A 13,348-nucleotide genomic window follows, 5' to 3' on the forward strand; every position below is an offset into this window, starting at 1 on the left:
CGGTGCGTCCTGTTTCTACAGCACACAAATTGCAACAAAAACGACCTGATATTTTTATTCTATGGGTCAGTACGATTGCTAACATACCAAACTTGTATAGTATTTTTTTTGCTGTAGTACTTTTATTTGTTTTTTTTTAAGATATTTAATTTTTTTCAATTATTTTCTGCGGTCATTTTGTGTGCGCAATACCTTTTTTATTTTTACGTCGACGTAGTTGAGCAAGGGCTCATTTTTTGCGGGATGTCCTGAAGTTTCCGATAGTATCAATTTGGAATACATTCGACTTTTTGATCGCTTTTTATTGCGTTTTTTCTGGGAGACAGGGTAACTAAAAAAGTGTATTGCTGGCGTTCTTTATTTTTTTTTCAGACGACGTTCACCGTGCGGGAAAAAAAAGGCACTACTTTGATAGATCGGACTTTTACGGACGCGTCGATATCAAATACTTATTTTTATTTTATGATTTTGATTTTTTAATAATGGATATGGCAAAAGGGGGGTGATTTAAACTTTTATAACTTTTTTTTTTAAATTAAAAAAACTTTATTGATTTTTTTTTTTACATTACTTTGAAGTCCCCCTGGGGGACTTTAACATGCGATGCTTTGATCACTCCTGCAGTATGACGTAATGCTATAGCATTACGTCATACTGCTTTTTTACAGGCAGTCTTTCAAGCCACCCTGTGTGGATGGCTTGATAGGCAGTCTGCTAAGGCAGCCCTGGGGCCATTCATTAGGCCCCCGGCTGCCATGACACCTGCACAGCTTCCCCGATCTCACCGGGGGATTTAAATGCCGCTGTCAGAACGGCCGAGCACAGCTATTGCCCGTGGGTGTCAGCTGTAATAAACAGCTGATGCCCGCGCTGTATGGAGGGAGATAGCGCCGCTACCTCCCTCCATACACGTCCTGCAACAGCAGGACGTAGTTTTACGATAGGGCTGTCACTAAGGGGTTAAACTGTGGACTGTGGGGGGAGGGGTTATTACAGTTAGAACTGGCAGGGCAGTTAATAGAAATACACAAAACAAAAAGCCCAAACCTTCTAAACTGTATGGTGACTAACGCTAGAAGTTTGACCAATCAGATTAATGAATTGGCAGTAATAATGTCTGAGGAAAACTATGATATAGTTGGAATAACTAAGACCTGGTTTGATGAAAGCTTTGACTGGGTTGTGAACTTACAGAGTTGTAGTCTGTTCAGAAGGAATCGTAAAAAACAGAAAGGGGGAAAGGTTTGTCTTTAAGTAAAATTCTGTATAAAGCTCACACTATTGGGAAGATATATGGGAGGGAGATGAATATGTGGCGTCTCTATAGGCGAAAATACATGGAGGGAAAAATAATAATGAAATCCTCACGGGCGTTATCTATAGGCCACCAAATATAACAGAAGGCACTGAAAATCTATTACTGAAGCAAATAGATGAAGCAGCAAATCACAATAACGTAATTATTTCAAACAGAGGAAAAACAGAAGTGCTACAGATGAGAACTTTATAAATCAAAACCTAAGTGAGTATGCAAGCTGAGTGTGTGGCTGTATTCTAACTGTACTGTGCTCTAGCAAAATTGCTGACTACGTCATTCCTTATTTTATTGGCATTTTTCAACTTGTGTTTTATAACAAGTTACAGTAATATTTTAGCCAATACATTATGCTACACTGTCTACTTTCACTAGAGGATTTATACATTGTGTAAATGAAATATATTGGTGAGTTATATTGATAAACATTGTTACATTTAAATTCACATATAGTCTGCTTGTGGGTTTCAGTCTCTATTGCTTTGCACAGGTGAGTAATTAAGGGCAGGGTTACTCAACCAGGGTCTTATAAATTGTATCTGTGGAGCTTCCTGTGTCCATTTCAAACAATGGAGAAACAGAAGCGCTACAGCTAAGTGCTATATAAATCAAAAGCTAAGTGACCGTGCAAGCTGAGTGAGCATGCATGTCTGTCTTCTAACTGGTACTGTGTTCTAAGTGTAATGTGCCTTAAAGGGGTTGTCCCGCGCCGAAACGTTTTTTTTTTTTTTTCAATAGGCCCCCCGTTCGGCGCGAGACAAACCCGATGCATGTATTGAAAAAAAAACGGATAGTACTTACCCGAATCCCCGCGCTCCGGTGACTTCTTACTTACCTTGCTAAGATGGCCGCCGGGATCTTCACCCACGGTGGACCGCAGGTCTTCTCCCATGGTGCACCGTGGGCTCTGTGCGTTCCATTGCCGATTCCAGCCTCCTGATTGGCTGGAATCGGCACACGTGACGGGGCGGAGCTACGAGGAGCAGCTCTCCGGCACGAGCGGACCCATTCAGAAGGGAGAAGACCGGACAGCGCAAGCGCGTCTAATCGGGTGATTAGACGCTGAAATTAGACGGCTCCATGGTGACGGGGACGCTAGCAACGGAACAGGTAAGTGAATAACTTCTGTATGGCTCATATTTAATGCACGATGTATATTACAAAGTGCATTAATATGGCCATACAGAAGTGTATAACCCCACTTGCTTTCGCGGGACAACCCCTTTAAGTGTGTGATTTGGAATTAGTGACTTTGCAGTCAGGGACTTTGGAAAAGTCGCTTATTCAATTACTGCATATTTATTTGAAATTTGTGCATATTTCAATCTGATCTAGCTGTACAATCCTTATTTAGAATGTGCTCCATGATTGAAAATGCCATCCAGTATCCATCTTGTGCCATGTATGCAGTCCTTGAACAGCTGTTCAAGGGTTCATTGTGCTGTACGAAATGGAAGCTCAGATCCTGGACCTAAATGTGCAGCTTGCAACACTGAGATCCATATGGAAAGGAGTTTTCTGCTCACTGAGCAGGCATTCGCTAGGGTAGATGTGGGGGTGGATGATAGTATGGGGGAGAAGGATGATCAGGCAGCTATCTGGGTGACAGAAGGAGGGGAGAAATCCAGGGGGGCTGGTCCTGAACTGGCACACCACAACAAGTTTGCAAAGTTGGCAAATGAGGGAGATGCCATTACAGGATTACCACTGCTGCAGCACACCAAGGCTTCTGGCTGACAGGGGATTGTCTGCTCCTGTAAGAAGGGAAATAGGAGTGCAGGGCAGTTTAGACAGGCCCTTTTAGTGGGCAACTCAATTATTAAGGGGACAGACAGGTCAATCAACCACCAAGACTGGGATAGTTGTAAAGTGTGTTGTCTTCCTGGTGCTTGAGTTCGACACATCGCAGATCGGGTTGACATTACTGGGAGGGGCTAGTGAGGATCCAGTGGTCATGGTGCATATTGCCACTAATGACAAAGTTAGAGGTAGGTGGAAGGTCCCCAAAAACTATTTCAGGGAACTAGGATGTAAGCTTAGGGCGAGGACCTCCAAAGTAATATATTCTGAAGTACTATGTGCCCCAGCAGAAAGGCAGAGAGATATTAGGGGGGTAAACAAGTGGCTCCAGAGTTGGTGTAGGAAGGAGGGATTTTGGTTCCTGGAGAACTGGGCAGACTGTGCTGTCAGCTACAAGTTCTACCATAGGGATGGGCTGCATCTTAATGGCGACGGTATAGCTGTGCTGGAGCAGAAGATGGCTAGAAGGTTGGAGGAGTGTTTAAACTTGGAACTAGGGGGAGGGCAATCAGAGTGATAGAGTGGAATGATAGTACTGATAATGACCTAGGACTAAGTTATGGATCTGGGGGTGGAATGGTGGGAGGGGTTAGTACAGTTAGAACTGGCAGAATAGTTAATAGGGATACACTTGAAATAAAAATAACCAAAACCATCTAAACTGTATGGTGACTAATGCTAGAAGTCTGGCAAAAAAATAGACAAACTGGAAGTAACAATGTGTTGGGACTCAAACTCAGGACCGCCTGCTTCCAGATCAGCGGCTCTCCCTGCTGAACCATCCAGGCCTGTGGACAAGTTTCCCTGTGTACTTTAGCCTTGTTCCTGAATCCTGCTATCCAATCTCTGTTCTGTCTCCGACCTGCCCCTCATTAGGCTTGCTATATAAACCTGGCCCTGATCCCTCCTGTCTTGTGTGATTATTGTACTCCAAGCCTTGATAAAGCTCTACTACTGCTTACTCCTCTACTACTCATCTGAGACCTTCTGATACCGACCCCTGGCTTCCCTTGTGGCTACGCTGCCCACCTCCTCCGTCTGTACTGCAAACTGAGACCTCTCATTGCTGACTCATAGCTCTTCCCTGACTACTCTTCAGACCTGTGGCTACAACACCTGAGGCTCCAACCCAATGCCTGAAACCATTACATAATATCTGAGGAAAACTACGACATAGCAGGAATAAATGAGACCTGATTGGATGAAAGCTGTGATGTGGTGGTCAACATACAAGGTTACAGTCTGTTAAGAAGGGATCATAAAAAATGGAAAGGGGGAGGGATTAGTCTTTATGTAAAATTTTGTTGAAAGCCCACACCATGGCAAAATAGATGAGAGGGATGCACATGTGGAGTCTTTATGGGTAGAAATACATGGAGGAAAAAACAATAAAATCCTCATATGGGTTTTCTATAGAGCACCAAATATATGGCCTCAGTCAGACGGGCGTTTTTTCGCGCGTTTTGCGCATCGCATGTCGGATGCGCATGCGCAAATCGCGTGACCGGAGGCGAAAAATCGCGGGAAAAATCTGCACCTACCCGCGTTTATCATCGCTGCAAAATGCCCGTGTGACCGGAGAAAAATCGTCGTGCGCATCAAAATGCGCATGAAACTTCGTCTGACCGGCGAAAAAAATGATTTTGGTGCGCACATAAAACGGCGAACGCAGATAGGCGCGATTTGCGAATCGTCGTGTCCTATAATTTTTCGCAAAAGTGGACATGTGACCGATATCATAGCGAACTATTGGTTCTATATATGCGCGAATCGCATGCGCGAAAAAACGCCCGTCTGACTGAGGCCTAACAGTGTATTCACAGAGGTAAAAAAAATGTCAGAATGACAGAAGCTCCTTTTTGTGGCCTTTTCAGCACCAAAAGCGAAGATTCTGACAGGGACTGACTAGGAAACAGCACCCAGGGACCCACCGGTTCCAACGCCCGGCCCGGGGAGAGCTTTCCTGGAGACCTTCGCCGCTTTGAAGGAGTCGGAGAGCCGCGGCCTGGCACGGCGGCGCGCATCCCACCCAGCGCCAGAGACACCCGGCGGAGACCGCACACGGAGCCCTAAGCAGGGGAGAGTGGCGCAGGGTAAGGAGGAGGCTGCCAGAGCCCGCACTCCCTCCGCAGCTCCCCCCAAACATACCACCGCCGCGGCTCCTGTGGTGTACGCTGCCGCTGTTAGTCTGCAGCCCAGCGGTGCATACACTCACCGGAGGTGCCCCCCCCTCGGTCCAGACCCTCCGCTGATATTCTCCCTCTCCTGCGCCCTGGAAACGGCATGAAGCAGAGCACCACAGGCAGGCACACCTGAAGACCGGCACCCAGCTCCCGACCCAACCCCCTGTGAGGCAGCGGCCCCCCCACCCCCCTCCCGAGACTACCAGGCTGCTCCACGAATCAGTTAGGCTGCATAATACTGCCTGAGCTGAGCAACAAAGCGAGGCAGGGAAGAACTCACAATCCCAGCCCATCCACATTAAAAAGGGAGAACTATAAGTGAAGCACTCACCATAATTGGAGCCTAACAGAGGACGGAGTTCTCTTCCCCGGGACCACAGCAAACTTCAGCAACACATATCGTAGCACACAGATTATTGCACCACAGCACCACCTAGGGGTCAGGACTGGTAACAGCAGGACCTAAACTTCTACTCATTCCTTACTCCACAAGGTACATTGAAATACTAAATAAAATCAGGCAAAGAATCTGTGGACTCACAAACAACAGAATTATTCTACTCACTCTCTCCCCCTGGCAATAAAGATCGCTGGGCTGGGAAAGTGGCCCACCCCACAAAGCATCCGCCAAACAACTCTCCACTGGCCCCAATAGCGAGAAGAAGAAGGAGGGAAGGGGGGAAAAAAAAAGAGACATACTTTGCTCTACTCTAAGCTGACCTCCCACAGAGCCAAAGACAACCCCGTAGCTCCATTTGATACCCGAGCTGCTCAGTTTTGTTGTCATCACCACTAATAGGCTTCGGCCTCATTCAGCAGTAAAAGATACCACATCTACCTATAATAACTCCGCATATGCAAAGAACGTGAATCGCTGTCATTGCAATACGTGATATGTGATTAACCTTCTCACCCCATTTCTCCCAGCGCAATTGCACTAAGACAGGCAAAATGGGTAAACCCACAAAATCCATAGGCAGTAACAGCGCCAAAGACCTCAAAACACCTAGAAGACCTCAAGCTCTGGTAAAAACATTTGGGACTGCCTCCCAAGATACCTCCCTCTCGTTCCAATCCAAGCAGATGTCATTAGAAGAAGATAACCAGAAACACACCGCCTCCCTACAAGGCTCAGAAAGCGAGTCAGAAGACGACTCGCTTATAACTTCCAACTCAGACATCAAAAAATATATCAAGGCGCTGCCAACCAAAGAATGCATAAGGGATTTATTCAAAGAATTCACACAAACAGTGAAGGAAGAGATCTCTGATTTAAGGAAAGACGTCAAGGAAGTACACACCAAAGTCAATACTCTTGAAGATTCTTGCTCAAAGGTGATCAACCATGCAGAAAGAGTCAAAGATATCCTGATCGATAAACATAAAGAGCTGTATCTCCAACGACTACACATAGACGACCTTGAGAACCGCTCAAGGCGCAACAATATTCGAGTACGCGGCATTCCAGAAAGTATCCCTGACAAAGAAGTCTCCATCACTCTCGGTCGGATCTTCAACGGCCTCCTGGAAAGGAACGAGCACGCTGACCTCGGCCTGGAAAGGGCACATAGAGTCTTTAGGCCCAGATCGGTGAAATCGGACAAGCCCCGGGACATCCTCTGCTGCCTCCAGAGCTTTAAACTCAAAGAAGAAATTCTCAACAAAGCCAGAGCCGCAAAAAAAAATTGAATACGACAATAGTGAAATCCAAATCTATCAGGACCTCTCCAAACTCACATTGGACTTGAGGAGGCAATTACAACCACTCACAAGAGAACTGAGAGACAAAAGTATTCCTTATAAATGGCTTTTTCCATTTGGACTAGCAATCTCAAGCCCAAACAGAACCTGGGTTATAAAAACCCCAGAAGATCTCCCCTTGGTTCTAAGCAAGCTAAACCTTTCTCACATTCAGATCCTGGATTGGACATCAGCAGAGGACTCACTGGCTCTTCCTGCTCTTCCCAAATTAGACTCCTGGACTCAGGTCACTCCAAACAAGCCTAGAAAATCGAGAAGAATGGAGCAGGACATCACCAGGTCCCCTAGAAGAGGCCCCCCACCAGACGCCACCTGACAAGATGGGACTCTATATTACGCTTCAACCCCTACTCTCCTCTGAGTAGATAAGTATAGATCTCTAGCTTTTTTCTCTATACGCTTTTGCCTGTTTACCTTTGTATTTTTCCAAATTATTTCCGGTTGCGCTGGTAGACCTGACGAGAGCAAATCCAATTTGATCTGGTCGGTCCCTCCCACCGGCCTTGTTTGAGTAGGGACCCCGCGTGGTCCCTTTTTGTTTGCGGGCCCCCCCCCCCAAACTTTGATTGTTTGCTTTTGAACCTGAGTGTGAGCAGACACTGTCTAAATACTCGCACTCGGCTGCAAAACGTTGCTAATTGTTTATTTCTTAATCTCATTTCCTTAAAAATGATGATACACTGTTCTGTTTACCCCTATGTTTTCCCACCCACTCTGAGTAGCTATGCTGATCCTACCACATACCAAACAACACCCTCTATAACAACTAATGGCTAAGTTACAAATCACCACCTTTAATGTCAAAGGTATTAATATCCCCCATAAGAGATCCCAAATCCTCCATCACTTAGAAAAAAATAAAACCGATACAGTTTTCTTCCAGGAAACGCATTTCAAAAAAGGCTATACACCTCTGTCCAAAAATAAAAGATTCACTAAATGGTATAACGCCTCTTCTCCTCTCAAGAGACACAGAGGAGTATCAATCGCTTTAAACAAAGACCTACCATTCCACTTCATCAACGTCTTTCCTGACCCAGAGGGAAGATACATTTTCCTTAAAGGCACGTTATATGACAAAATTTACACTCTGGCCAATATTTATGCACCAAACAACAACCAGGTAAACTTCTTCCTCTCAGTCTTTGACCGTTTGGAAAAATTCAAAGAGGGACAATTAATCATAGGCAGTGATTTTAATGTCCCGCTTCAACCCTCCATGGACACATCAAATGGAACATCTTCAATTCCTTATCTCAAATTAAAAAAGATTAAAAAACTACTGTCCGACCTCAACCTAGTGGACCCATGAAGAATTCATAATCCCGCAACAAAAGATTTTTCTTTCTATTCACCAGTGCACAAAAAATACTCTAGAATAGACTACCTATACATCCCACACCATTTACTGGGCTCAGTGACTAAATCGGCCTATGACGCAATCCTCTTCTCAGATCATGCTCCCTTCTCTCTTGAACTTTCCTTAACAACAAAAAAAAGAAACCCAACAAATTGGGTATTGAATGATAGCATCCTACTCAATAAAGAGGATGTCGCCGCTATCAAGCAGAGTATCCAACTATATTTTACTGAGAATGCTCAACAGGCTACAAAACCCGAGATTTTATGGGAGGCCCACAAAGGGGTAATTCGAGGGCTTCTCATACAAATAGGCTCTAGAAGGAAGAGGGAAAGAGAGAGGGAAAAAAACGATCTGATAGAACAAATCAAAATACTAGAATCACAACATAAAAAAACAATCTCGCGCCTCTTGGAGAAGGACCTGTTTGAATTACGGACTAAGCTAAGACAGCTATTAAACCTAAACACTGACAAATACTTATATGATGCTAAATTTAAACATTATGCTCTAGCAGACAAATGTGGGAAAAAATTAGCCTCCCTTATTAAAAAACAAAACGCCAGATCCTTCATTACGGAAATTAAAGATAAAAATGACCAACTCCATCATACAACAGACGCTATCGCCAAAATTTTCCAATCTTATTATTCAGATTTATACAACATAGATGGTCAAGAGAACTCTGACACACAGAGATCTGAGCTAATTCAAAGAATACTAGATTCTATCTGTCTCCCACAGGTCTCAGATTCTCAGAAATCAGCACTCAACAGCCCACATTTCCTTAAAAGAAATAGAGGATGTCATCAAGGCTCTCCCCAAAGGCAAAAGCCCCGGCCCAGATGGGTTTAGCGCCACATACTATAAAACATTCAAAGATATCCGAAGCCCTGGCCCTGCACAAGTATTTTAATCATATCAACGCCACAAATGATTTCCCAACAGAAGCACTCACCGCTCACATCTCTTTAATTCCAAAATAAGGGAAAGACAGCTCCCTTTGCAGTAGCTATAGGCCAATTTCATTAATCAACAATGACCTCAAACTGTATGCTAAAATTCTCGCTAACAGAATTAAGCCCCTTCTCCCAAATCTTATCAATCCGGAACAGGTGGGCTTTACGCCCTCTAGAGAAGCAAAGGATAATACCACCAGACTGATCAACACGATACATCAGGCCAAACTAACCAAAACTCCCCTAGCGATCCTCACAACCGATGCAGAGAAGGCCTTTGACATGGTCAACTGGCTATTTCTTAAAATGACTCTCCAAAAATTCAACCTTCCTGACACTTTTATAGACAAAATCATGGCATTGTATAAAAAGCCTTCAGCCAAAATCAAAATTAATGGAAGCTTCTCATCCACATTTAACATCAGAAATGGCACAAGACAGGGTTGCCCACTCTCCCCTCTTCTATTTGTTTTGTCAATGGAGGTGTTTCTAGAAAGAATAAGGCAAAACGCACAAATTACAGGCCTCAACTGCAGACAAGTAGAACACAAAACAGCCTCCTTCGCCGATGACGTCTTAATAATGATTTCCCACCCACAACAGTCCCTCAAACCACTCTTGAGGGAATTTGACCTCTTTGGACAAATTTCAAATTTTAAGCTTAATTTTTCAAAATCTGAACTTCTCAATATAAATGTAGAGGAAAGAATCTGGTTCAGACTATCTAAAACATCCCCGTTTAAAAACACATGCTCTCATATAACGTATCTGGGCACTAAAATCTCACATAATTTAGCTGATCTATATAAATTAAACTTCATACCGCTATTAGACAAAATAGAAAAAGATCTAGCCTCCTGGATGTCGCTGCAGACATCATGGATGGGAAGGAAAAATCTAGTCAAAATGATTGTCCTGCCCAAAGTCCTTTATTTACTGCAAGTGCTCCCAATAGAAATCCCGCAGCCTTTCTTTATTAAATTAAAGCGCTTAGTTTCTAGATTTATCTGGCAAAATAAAGGTCACAGAGTAAAATACTCAACTTTAATCAGACATAAAAGATCGGGTGGTGTCGGTCTCCCAGACTTTGAACATTACTACAACGCAATACACCTTACCCGCATCTTTGATCTTATACATCCCTCCAACAATAAACTTTGGGCCCAAATAGAACACCTCTCACTAGAGACCCAACTCTATTCTCTACCGTGGGTTACACCACATAATAAACCTTCACTAAAAAGAATCAACAACCCTCTCACCGCATTCTCCTTTAAGGTCTGGCACAAACTCAATAAGAAAGTACGTTTTCTACCTCAGATCAGCGGATATACACCCTTTTTAAACCTATTACCAAACAAACTTAAATGCCTTAAGAAATATCTCTCACAAAACCCAAACCTACATAATGTGCCTGCCCTGAAATTCTTTCATAACGATTCGTTTATCACATACCAAGAGCTCCAAGATACACTTCACTTTCCGCAACTCCAGCTTAAGGACTACAAGGCAATCAGAGACGCACTATCCCTCTTTCAATCAGACATACTTAGTACCAATCATAATTTACTTTCCCATAAACTTCTTAAGACATTCCGCCCCTTCAAAGGGATCACCTCAAAAATTTACAACACCCTCATTCACAATAAGGAAAACCCTTCTTACATCTCCAGTTGGGAAAAAGAACTTGAAACTACATTCTCCCAAGAGGAAACCTTGAGCATACTAAGCAATTCACATTCAAGCTCTGTTTCAACAAAATACCAAGAATTAAACTATAAAATAATCTCCAGATGGTACAAGACCCCAGAGTTACTTCATAGAATAGACCCGAAAAACCCTTCGACCTGCTGGAGATGCTCAAAAGCTGAGGGTTCTCTCTCACACGTTATGTTTTCGTGCCCACTGCTGACCCCCTTGTGGCAGGAGATACAGAAGGCACTAAAAGCAATTCTAGGATATGAAGTGATTCTCACATCCAAACTTCTTCTCCTAAATATAATCCCCCAGAGGTCATCAGAAAAAAGAGACCCCCTACTTCCTCTCCTCTTGGATGCAGCAAAAATGCTAATCCCGAGACACTGGAAAGATGTAGATCCCCCTAACTTCTATGAATGGTTGAATGAGGTCAATCTCATAAATAGCTTTGAAAGAACTAGATACATGCGAGAGGGCGAACCAGAGAAGTACTTTAAAATCTGGAATAAATGGATCTCTCACGGGAATAAATAAAATTCCATTCAGGCATATGTCAGCCAGCTAATTCTTCCTTTTAACATAAAGATCTTACCTTATTTTTCAACACGACCACTAACCCGGATCATAAAGCAAGCTACCAGAAACTTTACCTTGTTCATCCCTCACCTTCCCATTCTCATCCTCTCTAGGTATGTTTAGCACAACCACTATGTTCCCTTGTATACGATAACAAATTTTACTGTGCTGCTTTTTTGTATACCCCCTCCCTCCCTTTTTTCCCTTCTGTACCCAATTTCAAACTATAAATAAAGAATTTATACAAAAAAAAAAAGGCTGAATAGATGCAGAGTGATTAAGTAAACTCTCCATTAAATGTCACCAGTTTAACCCAGGGAGATGTGCAGAGCCACCTTAAATATGTGAAAAAGATATATCGCTGGGTCTCAATGGCATACACCCCTGGGTTCTAAGGAAATCAAGCAAGTTGATAGAGAGACCCTTGTTTCTTATATTCAAGGACTCTATAATGATGGGGTTTGTTCCACTGGATTGGCAGATTGTCAATGTGGTGCCAATATTCAAAAAGGGATCATAAAGTGAACCTGGAAACTGCAGGCTGCTAAGTCTTCTATTGTGGGTAAAATGTTTTTAAGAGATGCTATCCTGGAGTACCTCAAAGAAAATGGCTGCATAACTCTGTATCAGCATGGGTTTATGAGGGGTCACTTCTGTCAAACCAACCTGATCAGCTTATATGAGGAGGTAAGTTCTAGGCTGGAACAGGAAGATTCATTGAATCTTGTGTACCTTGATTTTTCCAAAGGGTTTGTCACTGTGCCGCACAAAAAGGTTGGTATATAAAATGAGAATGCTTGTTCTGAGTGAGAATGTGTGTAAGTAATGGGCTCAGTGATGGAAAGCAGGTGGTTATTAATGGTACATACTCTGATTGGATCACCGTTACTAGTGGGATACCTCGGGGGTCACTATTGGGCTCTATTCTTTTTAATATATTTAATAATGACTTGGTAGTTTTGTATCATCTGCAAATATTGATATTTTTCTGAGCAATCCTTCTATGTAAAGTAATTAACATACTGTAAAAGTGGACAGAATGCAATTGCAAATGTATTTGGATAATTTGGGGATTGGGCAGGAATGTGGCAAATGAGGTTTAACAATGATAAATCTAAGGTTATGCACATGAGCAGGGGAAATGCATGTCACTATTGCACACTAAATGGGAAACCACTGCACAAGACTAACATGGAAAAGGACTTAGGGATTTTAGTTAAAGGGGTTGTCTCACGAAAGCAAGTGGGGTTATACACTTCTGTATGGCCATATTAATGCACTTTGTAATGTACATCGTGCATTAAATATGAGCCATACAGAAGTTATTCACTTACCTGCTCTGTTGCTAGCGTCTCCGTCGCCATGGATCCATCTAATTTCACTTTCTCCTGGCGTTTTTAGACACGCTTGCGCTGTGCGGTCTTCTTCCTGGTGAATGGGGCCGCTCGTGCCGGAGAGCTGGTCATCGTAGCTCCGCCCCATCACGTGTGCCGATTCCAGCCAATCAGGAGGCTGGAATTGGCAATGGACCGCACAGAGCCCACGGTGCACCATGGGAAAGGACCCGCGGTGCATCGTGGGTGAAGATCCCGGCGGCCATCTTGGTGAAGGAAGAAGTAGGAAGAAGGAAGACGTCGCAGAGCGGGGATTCGGGTAAGTAATATGTTTTTTTTTTTTTTAACACATCCATTGGGGT

The 13,348-nt window shown here is 43.5% G+C and overlaps 1 protein-coding gene across 1 annotated transcript in view; it reads left to right on the forward strand.

Annotated features, from left to right (window-relative positions):
* The window catches only part of LOC136611713 (gamma-aminobutyric acid receptor subunit rho-2-like), a 271,782-nt gene that overhangs the window by 192,093 nt on the left and 66,341 nt on the right, over positions 1 to 13,348 (forward strand). The gene's annotated exons all lie outside the window — the stretch shown is intronic.

This window comes from Eleutherodactylus coqui, chromosome 1, assembly GCF_035609145.1.
Source record: "Eleutherodactylus coqui strain aEleCoq1 chromosome 1, aEleCoq1.hap1, whole genome shotgun sequence".
Taxonomy (NCBI): domain Eukaryota; kingdom Metazoa; phylum Chordata; class Amphibia; order Anura; family Eleutherodactylidae; genus Eleutherodactylus; species Eleutherodactylus coqui.